Here is a 15,038-nt window from a genome sequence, read left to right on the forward strand (position 1 = left end):
GTGTCACAGGAAACTTTTGCAAGCTTTCAGAGAGTAAGAGTTCGTTTAGGAATATAGTCACTTTAAATGCTTATTAGGTGGAATCCAGGTTCATCCTTCTCTCTGCAAGTGAGGGCCTAAGAAAGAAGAATGAATGGTTTCTGGCTGTTGGAGACTAAAATTGGCCGTTGCTTAAAGGAGTGAAAAACGGGTAAGACAATTTTATTTCTGAAAGAAATAAAAATTACCCTGAAAGGGGCACAGGCGCACATATACACAATTAGGTGAAAGAGAGTGGGGAGGAAAAGATAGAGGAAGGGAAGATACGGAAATAGAAGGCAGAATTAAATGGATGCTGACTTGGAACGTAAAAATCTAAAACAACACAGCAAGAACGGTAAGTGTTAAGAAACCATAAAAGGGAGAGGACAAGTGTTTCATCCACTTAAATCGGTCATCTGAACAGAGGTCCACTCGCCCCACCTGAGAAGACACTTCTAAACAACACAACTAAAAGGGTGGAGTGAAAATCCAGAATGTAGATGTGAATGCTAAGTCAGCAATAGGTTGCGCGGGCCGCACTCCAGACTCTGCGAGCGGCAGCCCTGCGCGTCCTCGCCCAGGAACTCGTCATCGCCGGGGTCGGCGCACGCTGGGCCGCCAACCCGTGGCTTCCCAGGGAGAGGCGATCGCCCGGTCTCCAGGGGCCAGCCAGGCCGCCAAACGCGCGGCGCCGCTCCTGGGTCCCGGGGTGTGGACTTGCGGTTCTCCGGACCCAGAGCAAAGCCGTGCATCCTCGCCCGGCGGCCCCAAACCCGCGGAGGACGCCTGGAGGGCCGCTCCTGCACCCCAACCCGAGCGGGCTCCCAGCCGGGTCCACCCAGCCAGTGCCCGGCCAGGTTCCCGGGACCGCCCTCGCCACTGGCAGGGAGGGCGTGGGTGGGCGGGGCCGCGCACCCCCGCTATCTGAAATAACTGCAGCCTCCCGAGCCTCCTGGCCGATGCGCCACCCGGAAACCCGCTCCACCGGGCTCCCCCGCAGACCTGCGAGCCCCTTTCCTAATCTACCGGGCTGAGCCGGGTGCCGGAGCCGGAGAGCGCGAGGTGAGTACCCCCTGGAGGGCAGTGAGTGTAAATTAAAGCGGCGCCGCGGCTGCAGCTTTGTGCCCGGCGGAGGCCGAGCGCCCAGCGCCTTCTGATTGTATGCGGCGTGAAGGCTGACTGGCTGGTTGGCTATGTGTGTCTGTCTACCGTTGTTGTTATTGGAGTAAGTTTTGCTTGTTTGTTTTTGTTCTCAGATCCACCAGACGTTGTCGGGGGTGCTAACCTCGGTGATGTGCTGAGACTAATCAGATCCTGCTGACTGGGGAATATAAATAAGCCCCTGCTCAGAGCTCACGCTGAGTCTGTGGCTGTGTTTTACTTATCAGGCATCAGCTTCTTAGGGCATCCTTGTAATCTCACCCTGGACTCGGGTGTGCTTTGTTGCCCCAAAAGACTAATAGCGGGAAGACACCACTAACTTTAGCATCCCATCGAGAAATCGAGAACACCAGTCCACAGAGACAGAGCAGGTACCTTGCTTAGCCAGATCTACCTGTTTACTCTGAAAGACGAAAACCCCCTTTCCCCAGCCCTCTGTAGCGGGACCGCCTCCTGATACTATTGCTGCTATACTGTAGCTCGTGAAATTCTGGTTTACTGTTTCTATTAGTGAGTCAAGAGTAAAACATTTCAATTCAGCAAATGCCTGTGCATCTTCTCTGGGCCAAGCAGACCTGGGGACAGGAGATACAAATATGAATTAAATACAGTTTCTGCCATTCAGGAGCTCAAAATCCAATGGGTCAGAATATACAAGAATATACAATATTAAGAATATACAATATACTTAATATAACAATTAAATTAGGTAGTGTGATTTACCCTGTACCTAATGGTGTAAATAAAGCGACCCGTTCACATATTTTTTAGCAGAAGGTCTTTAGAATTACAGCCCTGTTTACTAGATTTTTGCTTTCGGGGGGTTTCCATAGAAGGTATGGTAGGGTAAGTGGGGACAGGTCAGTGGTGCAGGTCTGGTTCCTGGGCCTGCACGGAAAGCTGCTGTGCTGGGTATGGAAGCTGGGCATTTGCATTCATTCCTGCCTGCAGCTAGCATTCCTCCCTGTACAGGAGAAACTGGAAAGCTGAACACATTTCTGACTCCGGGCCATTTAGAGTTCTGGATGTGAATTAGACTTCTGGATGGCTTGTCTGAGATCTCAGAGGCAGAGATGAGACAGAGACCGTCTCCTGATATTTTTGTGGCTCTTTTCTGTTGGCACGGAAGGCGCATGAGATGCCGGTGTCCAGTCTCCAGAAATGTGGGTGTGGGAATGGACTTAAACAGTCTCAGCATGCCGTATTGAATCATCAGCTTTCTAGCTATCAGGAGGCAGTGCAGGGAGGCAGAGAACAGATTCTGGGTTCCTTGCCCAGATAAGCTTCCAGATCCCAGCTTCTCAGGGTCAGAGCTGCAGTATGTTCTTGAACTCCACGGTTTCTCCCGATTGTGGCAAAAATAGTGTCTTCCCCAGTGCCTCATCCACTGGTGTTCTAGAAGCTGCTCCTGGAAGCCCAGCCAAGACGCTGCACTCGTAGCCCTTTCAACAATCTCTAGCCTTTCCTTTCGCCAAGTCACCTAATTCTTTCTATAAAATCTCTCTTGGCTTAAAATAACTTGGCATGGTTTCTGTTTTCCGCTCAACCCTGCATAATACGTTTGCTATGGAGCCTCCAAAAGTCACTTGAACCTAATCTCTTCAGTTTCTTTAGATGCGAAATGAAACCATGAGATGAGATCCAGGGGCTGACAGTGATTTGAATGCTTTCAGTTGGACCCTGTTCTCTCTCGTTTCTACAGAACCCCACATTCGAGTTGGCCCCTGAAGGAACTTGAGTTTGTTACCCATAGAACAGACTATCTCTGAAGTCTCTTATTTGACAAGTATAAGGTAAAACATTTTTTCATTTAAAACATTCTCAGAGTATGTTATATAACAAGAGATTGTTCACTATCTGGTTCATTAGTTCTGTTTTTATGTTTGTTTGTTTATACGAAAATTATTTTATTTTACATTTATTTGTTAGACTGTGCCGGGTCTTAGTTGAGACGTGCTGGATCTTTAGTTGTGGTATGCTAGCTCCTAATTGCTGCATGTGGGATGTAGTTCCCTGACCAGGTATCAAACCTAGGCCTCCTACAATGGGAGCCTGTGGAGTCTTAGCCACGCGACCACGAGGGAAGTCCCCTCTAGTCCTGTTGATAATTGGGAGACCACTGATTCTTGGGTCATAGCAAACACCCTCTTCCAACAACACAAGAGAAGACTCTACACATGGACAACTGCACATGGAACAACAGACTGGTTCCAAATAGGAAAAGGAGTCCGTCAAGGCTGTATATTGTCACCCTGCTTATTTAACCTATATGCAGAGTACATCATGAGAAACGCTGGACTGGAAGAAGCACAAGCTGGAATCAAGATTGCCAAGAGAAATATCAATAACCTCAGATATGCAGATGACACCACCCTTATGGCAGAACGTGAAGAGGAACTAAAAAGCCTCTTGATGAAAGTGAAAGACGAGAGTGAAAAAGTTGGCTTAAAGCTCAACATTCAGAAAACTAAGGTCATGGCATCTGGGCCCATCACTTCATGGGAAATAGATGGGGAAGCAGTGGAAACAGTGTCAGACTTTATTTTGGGAGGCTCCAAAATTACTGCAGATGGTGATTGCAGCCATGAAGTTAAAAGACGCTTACTCCTTGGAAGGAAAGTTATGACCAACCTAGATAGCATACTGAAAAGCAGAGACATTACTTTGCCAACAAAGGACCATCTAGTCAAGGCTATGGTTTTTCCTGTGGTCATGTATGGATGTGAGAGTTGGACTGTGAAAAAAGCTGAGCACCGAAGAATTGATGCGTTTGAACTGTGATGTTGGAGAAGACTCTTGAGAGTCCCTTGAACTGCAAGGAGATCCAACCAGTCCATTCTGAAGGAAATCAGCCCTGGGATTTCTTTGGAGGAAATGATGCTGAAGCTGAAACTCCAGTACTTTGGCCACATCATGAGAAGAGTTGACTCATTGGAAAAGATTCTGATGCTGGGAGGGATTGGGGGCAGTAGGAGAAGGGGACGACAGAGGATGAGATGGCTGGATGGCATCACCGACTCAATGGACATGAGTCTGAGTGAACTCCGGGAAATGATGAGGGACACAGAGGCCTGGCGTGCTGCGATTCACGGGGTCGCAAAGAGTGGGACACGACTGAGCGACTGAACTGAACTAAACTGAACAGGTTCTTGGTTGGCACACAAACCCTAATGATAGATTTTTCCTCTGGGGGAAAAGAATTTACATCTTTGGTCACGTAAAGCATAGGAGCATGGTGTGCAGGGAGATGGAGCTGCCTGTATATGCACTTGTGTAATGAGGGAGCATTCTTTGTAGTCATGGGTGATGCGTGCTAAGGAGAGTGCAATTGTGATTAAGTTCTAAAGAGTTTTTAACAACCTTACAGAGAGCTGTTGGGGTTTCCCAGGTGGTGCTAGTGGTAAAGAACCCACCTGCCAATGCAGGAGACCTAAGAGACTATGGTTCGATCCCTGGATCTAGAAGATCTCCTAGAGGAAGGCATGACAACCCACTCCAGTGTTCTTGCCTAGAAAATCCCATGGACAGAGGAGCCTGGCAGGCTATAGTCCATAGGGTCACAAAGAGTCAGACATGACTGAAAAGACTTAGCACGCATGCATGCATAAAACTATTAAGTATACCTGGCCAATACAAATGAAAGCTCTTTGCGGTTCTTTTAGGAATCTATTATTTATGTTTCTGTAGTTCACAAGGAGGAATGAAAGGTGTGAGTTTACTAGTGTCTCTTATCTGTGCTCTTCAGCACAGCACGTATGTGCTGCTTTCTCAAGGAAAATCTTATAAAAGAAAGATAAATTACTGGGGGAATTTTGGGGGACTCCATGATGTACTTAGTACTGGTTTAAGATTTTCTGCGACATAAGCATTGTCATCATTTTGCAGATGAAGAAAATGATCCAGATTGACTGAGTAACTTGCCCCAAATAGCCCAATTAGGAGGATTCACTAATTCACACAAGGATTCACACTCAGGGTTTTCATGTCCATTTTCCTCTAACCTCTCCATATTTTGCATATTATGCTCATTATGCTCTCGTTGGCATTGGTGTGCACAAACTTCCATATATGTAATTTTCTTTTCACCCCTTATCCGTTAATCATGTGTTTCCTCTGCCTATGATGGTCTTTATTTTCTTTACAAGATTAAGTCATTTTTCAAGGCTTGATTCAGGTATGAGCCAAGCAGGGCAGTATCTCCTCTCCCCTGTTTAACTCTATGCCTGCACTTCTTACATTATAATTAAATGACCTTAAGGTGGCACTCACTGCTGTAACAGATAATCTCCAAAACCTCAATAACTTAACACAGTAGAAACTTGATTCTTACTCATATAAAATCGAACCAGGTGTTGAGCTGGTGGCCTTCTACTCAGTGATTCAGGAACCCTAACTCTTTTTATATTATGGCTTTGCAATCCCCTAAGGCCTTGGAGTCCTTAGTTTCTAGAAAATGGGCAGGAAAAGAGAGAACATGTGGACGATTACATGGGAAATTTCTTACAGCAATGGAAGTATAATACATCATTAAGGCCCATGTCCCCTTGCCAGCCTCGGGGACTTGCCAAACTGACCTGCAAGGGAGGCTGGGAAACATCAGCCATCTGTGTGCCCAGGCAGCAGAGGAAACAGGTTTGGTGAGCACATAGCAATCTTTGTCCCTTTCTTAAGAAGAAGAGACTGCATCTAAGTCATCTTTATATCTCTATGCTTTTACACACCATAGAGACCCAGTGAAAATCTGATGAACTTCACTCATTGTCAAAAGATGGGGTTGCTTAACCCATGTGCCTAAAATCAAAACTTACCACACTCCATTATGGTTGCCTAGGAAATGAATTGTCATTCTCTGACTAGGTAGCAACCTTTGAGTATGGGAACAATTTACATTTCAAATCCCCCAAACAAGGGCTAGAACACAATAAGAGCTTAATAAATGTTTGTTGAATGAATGAATGAGTCCTCAGGGAAGAAAAGGGACAGAGTTAGTCTATATGAAGTTAGGAAACACTGATCAGGAAGGTGACATTTGAGTTATGAGAATGACTAGTAGAACTTTACCGAGTAGAGAAAGTAAAATATGAAACTTAGACACAATGGTAGTGGTGTTTTTTATTGCTCTTGTTTTATTTACTTCATGAGTAGAAGTTTAGAAAACAATCAAATGTTTGTAAACCTAACTTTTTAAAATTTCAGTATTCAAATATTACAACTAAACTTCAGGGATAGGACAGAAAAAAATATATAAAATGACAAGCTATATAATCTCTAATGACACAAAAAATGGTACTAAAAAACTTGGCTCTGATTTTTAGCTATTGAAATGTTGTTTTCTAGATATTTTTTGAGAAGTTTCAATAATACAAAGGCAGTGTTTGTCCTGTATGAAAATCAAGAAGGTAGGGAGACACGTATAGGCCAAAGGTTCCCCATCATTGCTCCTTTCCTGAGCTTCTCAAAGCTGGCTCTGCAACAGTCACCTGTTGTATTGGTTAGGATGCTTTGGGCTAAGTATCAGGATATTCAGGCAAAGCTGTCTTCAAAAATACCAGCTTCTTTTCTCATTATGATGAGATATATGAAGGTAAGTGGATCCAGGGTTTGTAGCATATTGATATCAGGGTCCAGGTTTCTTTCCATGAGCTCAGTCAGTTCAGTTCAGTTGTTCAGTCATGTCCAACTCTTTGCGACCCCATGGACTGCAGCACACCAGACTTCCCTGTCCATCACTAACTCTCGGAGTTTGCTCAAATTCATGTCCTTCGAGTGGGTGATGCCAGCCAACCATCTCATCCTCTGTCATCCCCTTCTCCTCCATCCTTCAATCTTTCCCAGCATCAGGGTCTTTTCCAATAAGTCAGTTCTTCGCATCAGGTGGCCAAAGTGTTGGAGCTTCAGCTTCAACATCAGTCCTTCCAATGAATATTCAGGACTGATTTCCTTTAGGATGGACTGGTTGGATATCCTTGCTGTCCAAGAGACTCTCAAGAGTCTTCTCCAACACCACAGTTCAAAAGCATCAGTTCTTTGACATTCAGCTTTCTTTGTGGTCCAACTCTCACATCAACACATGACTACGGGAAAAACCATAGCTTTGTCTATACCTTTGTTGGTAAAGTAATGTCTCTGCTTTTTAATATGCTGTCTAGCTTTGTTGTAGGTTTTCTTCCAAGGAGCAAGAGTCTTTTATTTTCATGGCTGCAGTCACCATCTGCAGTGATTTTGGAGCCCCCTCCCCAAAATTAAGTCTGTCACTGTTTCCATTGTTTCCCTATCTATTTGCCATGAAGTGATGGGACTGGATTCCATGATCTTAGTTTTCTGAATGTTCAGTTTTAAGCCACCTTTTTCACTCTCCTCTTTCAGTTTCATCAAAAGGCTCTTTAGTTCTTCTTCACTTTCTGCCATAAGGGTGGTGTCATCTGCATATCTGAGGTTATTGATATTTCTCCCAGCAATCTTGATTCCAGCTTGTGCTTCATCCAGTCCAGCATTTCTCATGACATACTCTGCGTATAAGTTAAATAAGCAGCCTTTTGTACTCTTGTAAGGCAAGATGTTTAGCCTTGATGTACTCCTTTCCCAATTTGGAACCAGTCCATTGTTACATGTCTGGTTAATTGTTGCTTTTTGACCTGCATACAGATTTCTGAGGAGGCAGGTCAGGTGGTCTGGTATTCCCATCTCTTTCAGAATGTTCCACAGTTTGTTGTGATCCACACAGTCAAAGGCTTTAGCAAAGTCAATGAAGCAGAAGTAGATGTTTTCTGGAATTCTCTTGCTTTTTCTGTGATCCAGTAGATGTTGGCAATTTGATCTCTGGTTCCTCTACCTTTTCTAAATCCAACTCGAACATCTGGAAGTTCTCAGTTCATGTACTTTTCAAGCCTAGCTTGGAGAATTTTGAGCATCACTTTGCTAGCGTGTGAGATGAGTGCAATTGTGTGGTGGTTTGAACATTCTTTGGGATTGCTTTTCTTTGGGATTGGAATGAAAACTGACCTTTTCCAGCCCTGTGGCCACTGCTGAACTAATGTTGACTTTTTCTTCATGGGTAAATCATGGCTGCTAAAATTCCAAGAAACACAGTCCCCCATCCACAGCTTCATCCTCCCCGCTAACATACGCACACACACACACACACACACACACACACACACACGACAAAAGGTGAAAGGCATTCTCCTCTGGCCTCTCTGCCTTTATATCAGGAAAGAAACTCTTATCCAATAGTCACCAATCAGCCTTGCCCACAACTTTCATTGGTAAGAAATGAATCATACTCTGTCCTAAACCAACAGCTGGCAAAGAGGCCTGATGTAACAGGCTGATTTAGACCAGTCATAATTTATTCTTAGGGGTGGAGAAGGGATCCACAGGAGCAGTGGCTCTTAGGTAAGTGATGTCATGTTGCCACACTTGGGGAGATTAGTGTCTGGAGATTTTTATTTTAGTAAGCCTAAAAGTAATATTTTAAACTTTCAATTAAATATATTTGCCCTTGGGTGGAAGAATTTTTTGAAAAGAGCAGCAGATATCAGATTCCTTCTTCCCCAAGGATAATTTCCCTTTATTCCTTATGAGAAGTAATAACATTATTTCATGATTTCAAGTCACCCTATCAGTTAACCAAACAGAATAGTAGTTGTTTTCCTTTGATAAATTGGTTTCATGTGGTTGGCACACTTAATACTTTCTTTTTTTTCCTTTGTATCAGTCTCTTTTTTATTATTTTTTAATTTTTTAAAATATAAATTTATTTATTTTAATTGGAGGCTAATTACTTTACAATATTGTACTGGTTTTTGCCATAATAAAGGAGTTCTCGTTCAAGGAGATATTCTCAGTCTTTTCAGTAATTGGCAACGACATTTTAAGCCCTTCTTTTCACTTGATCTGAGCTTCTTACTGATGAGAAATGAACATCAATCAGAGTTGGTTAGCAGAGTCCAGAAATTAGAAAGTTTCGATATGTTCTACATGGAAATGCTGTATGAGATGGAGACTCTATACTTTTAACACATAAATGGGTGGAACGCCAAAGGTAGATTTTTATGCTAATCATTATAGAGTACTTAGTGAATAGAAATACTTTTTCAAATGCATGAATACAACATATAGAGTACTCCAGCAGTATATGTAGACTCTCAGCACAGTGTCGGCCTGTCCATACTGCAGATGGAAAATAACGAGAACAGCCAGTCTTTATCCATGTAATGATTTTTCAGCAGTAATTCAGTTGATAGCAGTAAGTGTATTCTATTTGAGCATGAACCTGTGGACATTTGCAAGTTGAAAGCTCTTTTATTTTTTCTGAAATATTATACAGAGTACTTCTAACCATTTATATTAACACAATAACCTGAAAAAAAGACCGATTTAACAAACCTCTTTGTGTTTATGAAAGTGTATTTACAGAGTGGTTTTCAAAGTGTGCTTCACTTGCCAGGAAGAACAAGGGTGAGAGGACAGAGCTCCTTCAACTCCACTTTTATCTATCCCATTTATTGGACTTCAGGATAAGGTTTCATTTGATAAAGGATCTCTGAGCTCAAAAATATTTGAAAACTGCTGTAGAAGATTCTAGGCAGTTTCCTCATCTTCTTTGAAAACTGCAGAAACAAAAAAAACTACCTTATATTGTGGCAGGTGGGATTAAGTTACCTAAAATCAAATTACCAGATTCTATCTATGAAACATATTATTACCAAGGGAAGGTGTACCACTTTCTTTTCTCTAAAGCTCTAAGAATTGCACAAATTCTTTTTAAATGTGTTTTAAATTACATTTTAAAATCTTATTGTAAAAATACTAACAATAAAGAAGCAGAATACAAATAAAATTCCCACAATTCCAATTCTATTTCCTTCCGCAAAGGCAACTCCTGTTCACAGACAGTACTGTTCATATTCTTGATCTACTATTCTTAATCTTCAGTTTCCTCTCAAGTTTGGAGGAACGACTAAAGATGTTGTTCCTTTGAAATTCACACTTCTCTAATTTTGGTGGCATATGTGTCTAATACTGGAAAATAAAGCTCAAAGTAAACCAACATAGTTTCTGAGTATGTGCATCAGTCCTGGAGGAAATTCTGTATACTGGGAATGCTAAAGAGAGGGCTTCCCTGATGGCTCAGAAGGTAACGAATCTGCCTGCAGTGTAGGAGGCCTGGAGTTTGAAGTTGGGATGATCCCCTGGAGAAGCGGCTAGATACTCCACCAGTATTCTTGCCTGTAGAATCCCATGGACCCAGGAGCCTGGCGAGCTACAGTGCATGGGATCACAAAGAACTGGCCACGACCAAGCAACTAACACTTTCACTTTCTAAAGAGAGACATGAGTAGCCAATATCCTTTGCACGTGTTTTTAGAAAATACTTTGACCTACTAACCTACAAATAAGTGGGCAGTCACAGTGCTCCTAACATTCATGACCTTGGGCTTAGGGCATGTCTCATTCTTCTACTGAAATCTGTATTTGAGACAGAAAAAATTGATTAACATTTTTTACTGAATTTATGAAATTTATAAAATTTTACCATTTGATGAAAAATGTATGTTTTTCTAGTACGGTTTACAAATTGTGTATCAGTCTGAATAAAGCAAAATCCTGATTGAGAAACAGGAAAAAAAAACATGTTTTTCTGTGTGGGGACCTTTTAGTATTTGTCTAAGCTGTACCTTGCCTTTCTAGTTCTCAGTGTGATTCTGTGATCTACAAAAATCTCTCAAAGCATCTCATTTGAACTGGATTTTTTAAATTGAAGTTCCTTAATTCTTAAAATCTTAAGGCATATTTAAGGGCAAGTTTTCACCTGCCTGTTAACTGATCATTCAGAATATATAAACAATATTTGTCAAGAGCATAAAATAAAAGTTCTTATATTATGTATTTTGTTACCAATGGTGTGCAATTTAAATGGATTAGTAAAAAATTTGTTTGTAACATTTATAACATTGGAAAAAAGTAAAGCTGAACATAATATGATAGAACGTTGAAATAATTTTATTTACTTGTAAAATGTGTTTTCAAAAGTTATAATAAACTATGGGTATATATGAGTAGAATAATGCAGTGATTTGGTAGAAATGACATAAAGTCAGAGATATAGATTAAAGAACTATCGCATTTCACAAATTTTTATTGCTTTTCTATGGAGCTTGGTAGATACTAGCTATATTCATTAACGAAAATTATTTAGCTTCTCTAGGCTTTAATTTTCTTATTTAAATATGAAAGAGATCAGACAAGATAATTTCCAAAGGCCTTTCCAACTTTTCTTATTCCATCGAACTGTGAATGACTTTGAGTTACCTAGAAGCCATCTGCATATGTGCATGCTTAGTCACTTCAGTCATGTCCAACTCTTTGTGACCCCATGGACTGTAGCCTGCCAGGCTCCTCTGTCCACAGGATTTCCCAGGCAAGAATACTGGATTAATTTGCCATTTCCTCCTCCAGGGAATCTTCCCAACCCAGGGATCAAACCCATGTCTCTTGAGGCTCCTGTTTTGGCAGGTGGATTCTTTACCATTGAGCCATTTGGGAAGCCTTGAGAAGCCATCTTGTTTCTCCATATTTCCTCACTTTAAAATTTTTCCAATTCAGACACCCAGCATCTCAGATGAATTCTAAATAGCTCTCTTGAAACTTCACTGGGCCCAAAGACTTTTAAAGACTTCCATGAACACAATTAAAAAAAAAAAAAAAACAACAGTTAGGGGGACTTCCCTGGTGATCCAGTGGCTAAGGCTCCGCGCTCCCAATGCAGAGGGCCTGGGTTCCACCCCTGGTCTGGGAGCTAGATCCCACATGCCACAACCAAGAGTTTGCATGCCTGCAGCTAAAGATCAAAAATCCCGAGTGCGATAGCTAAGACCCAGAGCAGCCAAGTAAATAAATAAATATTAAAAAGAAATTAAGGTCCTTTAAATATTTCATTTAATTAGTATCATTTAAAAAGAAAACATTTCACTTAATTTCCTGAGTAATGGATACCTATTTTATTAAATGATATATTTTTATTTCTTTTAACATTATCTTTAAAGAAAACCCCTAAGCTGTACAGTATATTTTAATGCCTTTTAAAACAAAATATTTCCACATACATTTTTTTTCTTTTCATTTTCATGAAAATGTAAAAGCATCTTTCTAAACATCTGTTAGTATACAGGGGCTCCTTCAAGGCCAATTCGGGTATGAAAATTTTTGCTGAGAACTCAACTGGTGGCAAGTTTCAGAAACCCAAGTGGTAAGAAATGTATTGGCTCACCTAACTGAAAAGCAGCTGCTCCCAGATGCATCAACAGTGTGATTGTTAATGTAGAGCTTTCTCTTTTTGACTTTCCATAGTAAGACCCTGCTTTGCCTTGTGGCTAGTTACTTCATACTTTAGAAGGCTTTTCTTGTACCAAGGATTGTCATCAGCAAGTCTGGGCTTAGTAACCCCAACAGAAAGAAGGCTCTTTCTTAATGGCTTCAGTAAACACCCTAAATCTGACTCTCATTTGCCAGGTATGGGTCACATGTTCATGCCTGAATCTGTCAAGGTCACCAGGGAAGAGGTTCCCTCATTGGCCAAGGCTGTCCCCGTTTCTGGAGCACTGGGGGAGCATGGGGGTTGGGAAGGGTAGCATAACAGTCTCACATGAACCATACAGAGAGCGAACAGAGGAGGCGCGGATTCCACAAGAGAAAATTAGTGTGCTCTTACCAAAAACAGTGGAGAAAGATGTGTGGCTGGCCAAAACTGTAAATATCCCCTGTGGAAAAGATATGTATCCCCACATTTTATAGCATTTATATTACTGCTCAGAAGTTGTTATGGAAGTCTACTCATGAGAAAGGTGAAAAAATGGCAGTAGTGAGTGTTACACCCCCTAATCAAGAAGTTGGCCTTGAAAGAAAGACGTTAAAAGCATGATCAAAGAAAGTCAATGGGATTATGTTGTCAATTCTTCAAGATTGGGGAGACTTTGTTCTGCTTTAATAGGAAAAGCAAAAAGAATCTTAGAGATTTATGATAATTAGGAAGGAAGAGTATGAGTGGATAATAACCAGTACTGTTGAATGTCTACCGTGTGCATGGTTGGAAGTACTCTTGTCTCCATTTCTTGGACAGAGAAGTCCTTACAAAGAGGTTAAGAAATTTGGTATATGAGGGAGCTGGACTTCAGACCCAGCTTTGTCCAAATCCAGAGCCAGTAGACCTCATCACTTACTATATTAGGGGGTCATTCTCAACAGAAGGCGAAGGCCAAGTGCCTTGGTTCAGGATACAGTGTCCTAACTCTCCAACCTCATCTCCCTGTTATTCACAGCTTCCCACCACATGCTTCAAGAGTTTTCCCTTACATTCCACTGGCATTTATGCCTCTGTGCCTTTAAGACAAGGGTTCTCTGAACTCACATTTTCCTGTCAAAATGTCATTCTTTCTCATTATGAATCTAAATTTTAAAGTATTTAAATTTTTAAAACTATATCTACATATATAATGTATCTTCTACATATGTGTATTTATTATATAAATACAATTTATTATATATAGTTTATGTACTTGTTTAGATACTAAGTCATGTCCTGCCCTTTTGGAACCCCATGGACTGTAGCCCACCAGGCTCCTCTGTCCTCGGGATTCTCCTGGCAAGAATACTGGAATGGGTTGCCATTTCCTCCTCCAGGGGATCTTCCTGACCCAGGAATTGAACCCTCGTCTCCTGCGTTGCAGGCAGATTCTTTACCATAGTGCCAACAGGGAAGCACTATATAATATATAGTAAAAAATCAGACTGAAGCTTTTTGAGATGCCAGTGTGACCAACATTGTGTTTTGTGAGGAAGAAAAATGGTGGTGATGGTTGTGATGGTGGAAAGATAATTTTCTTTGAAATTTTAAATGCAAACATCTTGCATTTTGTTAAACAGAGAATGACTCCTTGAGGCAGGGGTCCTGATTAATCCTTGGTCATGAATGTTGACCACATATTAGACACTTTCATGGGTATTGACTTAGATTTTCCCTTCTCTCACATAATTTTCTCTTTGGTTCTGTCAAAACTTATAGTTTGTCCCTCTGTTATAATACTCATCATGTTTGTTGCATTAGGAATAAGTTTTGTTAATAGAAAAAAGAAAACATGACTGATAGTGGTTTATACAATTACTCCAAAGCTTGGCAGTCCAAGACTGATGCAACAACTGATGATGTCATCAAGGAACCGGCTCCTCCTTACTTGTCTACTATCCTGTGTATAGGAATTTCTATTCTCATGGTTGAAAGATGGCTGTTGGCCCTCCAAGTAGTATATCGACATTCTGAGAAGGAGAAAGAAATATGAGAGGGCAAAGAGTAAACAGTATCATCCTCGAAAGGCCTTTTCGTATTGTTTGGGAATGAAACTCCTCCCAAGGGACTCCCACGTATATCTCATTACATGGGAGTATGACTCCCATGGGCACCTCTAGCTGCAGAAGTAGATAGGAATTGGAATATTTGGCTTTTCAGCCTAGATAGCAGGGGAGGCCAAGGGAGACATTGAAGTGGGTGTTTCTGAAACCAATTATAGGTCTGCCCTATCAGTTTTTTTAGTTACTTCATATAAGTGATTTCGGGGTGTGGGGTGTATTGTAAGTCTGTAGAGAATAAAGGATATTTGCATTATCCAAGTAACTATCAAGAGACTGTCCTAGCACTTATTGTGGCTGCTCCATCATTGTGCTGTGGGGTTTTTTTTTTTTACTTTAATTTTGAAATAAGAACTAAGCAAGAATTAGTGATTGTAGTTTCTCTGAATATGATGGAATCCATAGATTTCTCTTTGGTGCCTCATTTCCTCGTGTCAGTATTGGAAAGCTAC

At 41.4% G+C, this 15,038-nt stretch overlaps 1 protein-coding gene across 5 annotated transcripts in view; it reads left to right on the forward strand.

Moving 5' to 3' along the window:
* The first annotated feature begins 564 nt into the window (after positions 1-564).
* Positions 565-15,038, forward strand: part of SLC9B2 (solute carrier family 9 member B2) — a 64,649-nt gene continuing 50,175 nt past the window's right edge. The window contains exons 1-2 of one of the 5 annotated variants that reach the window (XM_069593581.1): positions 589-1,083; positions 2,885-2,975. The gene's annotated coding sequence lies outside the window, so the exon portion shown is untranslated. Of the gene's footprint in view, positions 1,084-2,884; positions 2,976-15,038 lie in introns of all 5 variants that reach the window. The other 4 variants (XR_011257659.1, XM_069593583.1, XM_069593582.1 and 1 more) reach the window with 4 other exon arrangements.

This window comes from Ovis canadensis, chromosome 6 (assembly GCF_042477335.2).
Source record: "Ovis canadensis isolate MfBH-ARS-UI-01 breed Bighorn chromosome 6, ARS-UI_OviCan_v2, whole genome shotgun sequence".
NCBI lineage: Eukaryota > Metazoa > Chordata > Mammalia > Artiodactyla > Bovidae > Ovis > Ovis canadensis.